Source organism: Crinia signifera, chromosome 5 (genome assembly GCF_055691185.1).
Source record: "Crinia signifera chromosome 5, ASM5569118v1, whole genome shotgun sequence".
In the NCBI taxonomy this organism is placed as follows: Eukaryota; Metazoa; Chordata; class Amphibia; order Anura; family Myobatrachidae; genus Crinia; species Crinia signifera.
This window is the reverse complement of record NC_139221.1, coordinates 102590384-102593113: the sequence shown is the minus strand read 5'-3', so window position 1 is coordinate 102593113 and position 2730 is coordinate 102590384. Positions and strand designations below refer to the sequence as shown.

Sequence of the window (2730 nt, the reverse complement as noted above, 5' to 3'; positions counted from 1 at the left end):
TCTTGTAATATGGAATGGGGACCTGGAAGACTTCATGAAATTCATTAACCACATTAACAATAATAACTACAATTTAAAATTCACATTCAACGTGAGCAAAGACTATGTGGAATTTTTGGATCTAATATTATCAAATGAAGGAAACTCAGTAACAACCAAGAACTTCATAAAAACCGTAGATACAAACAGTTATCTCCACTACAAAAGTGGACATGTGAAACAATGGAAGGACAATATCCCCTTCTCACAATTCCACAGGATAAAGCGTAATTGCAGCACAGCATCACTTTGCACAGAACAAGTGGAAATCTACGCCAACCGGTTCAGGGAAAGGGAGTACCCAGAAAAAATCATACATCAAGCAATCACCAAATGTGAAAAATTGGACAGAACAGAATTGTTACAAGAGAAACCCAAACCAAGAGAAGAAGAAACAAATAAACACTCAGTAGCCTTCATCACGCAATATAACTGTGAAGAAAGAAAGATCAGACAAACCATCAATAAACATTGGAACATTCTGAAAATGGACCCTGTCTTAGAAGAAATACTTCCCAATAAACCACAGATCCTATTCAGAAAATCAAGAAATCTTAAAGAAATATTAGCACCCAGCCTCCTTGTCAATCAATCTACACAACAAACATCACTAACCAAATGTATAGGGACATACAAATGTGGCCATTGTAATGTCTGTAAACATGTTCATCCGGATAGAAAAACCTTTCATAACTACAATAACACCAAAAAATATTCAAAAAAACATTTCTGCAATTGCAATACCACTTCAGCCATCTATATGATCGAATGCCCATGCGGTCTCAAATACGTGGGAAAAACTAAGCGACCACTCAAATTAAGAATACAAGAACACATCAGGTACATCAAAAACAAACTCACAACTCATTCTGTATCCAGACACTTCCTGAACAATCATAATTCATGCGTGGAACATCTAAGATTCACTACAATTGAACACGTCACCCTGGGACCACGGGGAGGAGATCTAGCGAAGAAACTCTCCCAACGTGAAATGTTCTGGATCTATGAATTGAACACCTTGTCACCCCATGGTCTAAACGAAAGCTATGAAATAGCCCCATTTCTCTGAACAAACAACATCACAGACAGCCTAGCCTGTATGCAAGTGACTCTAATACAAAAAATGCGATCATCCCACTCTGCACAAACCCGATTCCATCTGAACTCGGAAGTTAAAAAGCAGTGGGCCCAACAAGTACTTGGGAGGGAGACCACCAGGGAAAATTGGGTGTCGCATGTAGTATTGTATCAAGATAGACACCAGCAGGACTAAGGAAGGTCTGATGATGATTGTAAACATCCAGAAATACAAGAAAATATCCTTTTAAAGAAGATTTATCGGAACCTCTGGGACCCCTACTGCCTGAAATAACTATGAAGAGACTGAAAACAAACTAAAAATATATAAACAACCTCAAAAACCTGGTATCTTTCCTGAAACCCCCCCCTTGGTTTTTTTCAAGGAACACTTTCCAAGATTTCCATCAAAATACTATGTGAAAAATTCAATGTTTATTCAAAAAAACTCAACAAAAAGAAGAGATCGATCTTATTACAATGGAACACTTACCTAGATAGTCCAAACAAAAACAAAAGGACTGGTCAAATATAACCTAAGAACTTTGCATAGACCCGTAAACAATTGGGATATACTAATGACTCATAAGTAATAGTAAACACCACACTCACTTGGCATGTGCTCATGCAAATACACATCGTGTAAAGCCACTATTATGGATATAGAGCTAAATTATGCATGATGTTCAGTATTAACTACAATCATAAATTATGTCACAATTTAATATGTCTAAATAAGCACAAAAAATTACTCTTGTTTGTCACCCCTAAATTATATGTTTATAATTAAGAGACACATGAGGGATCACTATTATTATTTATTTTCTGCACTATTTGCACTTATGCACAACAAAACGTCACACTTAAAAGTGTAAACAACTCATTATTGATACTATGCGGCAAATCAACTAGAAAAACAAGTGTCCGGCATTTCTAACATATATATTTTATTCTTTTTCATAGTTTGCATTAAATCAAATATCTAAGCCCTATTCGCAGCACACTCCATCTAAGGATCTCTATCTGCGTTCCAACGAGACCCAATCACAGCACAGCGTCCATGATCCATCAAGAAATATGCTGCGCTCCAACGGAGAAACTTCCGCGTTCCACAGATCTACTAGATGATGACTCACTCCTTGTCTGTACGGAGCGAGACCTGCGCCTCACTTGAGATGACTTCCGCGTTCCAGGAACCTGCGTGTCAACTAAACCAGCTTCCGCGTTCCACATACGGATAACACGATGACGCACTTCCGCCCTTCATACGGAAATAAGAACAGATCGTGGCCGCATCTATCAGGATAAATAAGACACTCACCCTATACCACCAACGGAGGAAAAGCCTCCCTATCTGTTTAAAAGACAGGCTGCCTCCTATAGAGGAAATAACGATATACAGCGCCTTAGTGAAAACGAATGGACACTTCCGCTTCCGGTCTCCAACCCCACCCCCATATGATCCCAGACAGTATATAAACCCCTACTGATCACACCTCAATATTCTGCTCCCCTTGAAGAAGTCCATTAGTGGACGAAACGCGTCGGGACCACCCTCCAATCCTCCTTGCCATTTGTGCCCAGAGACTACTGCTCTACCTCCTGGTTCCT

At 39.2% G+C, this 2730-nt stretch overlaps 1 pseudogene; it reads left to right on the top strand.

Annotated features, from left to right (window-relative positions):
- The first annotated feature begins 1163 nt into the window (after nt 1–1163).
- LOC146005918 (5S ribosomal RNA) lies at nt 1164–1282 on the top strand (annotated as a pseudogene).
- The last annotated feature ends 1448 nt before the right edge of the window (nt 1283–2730 follow it).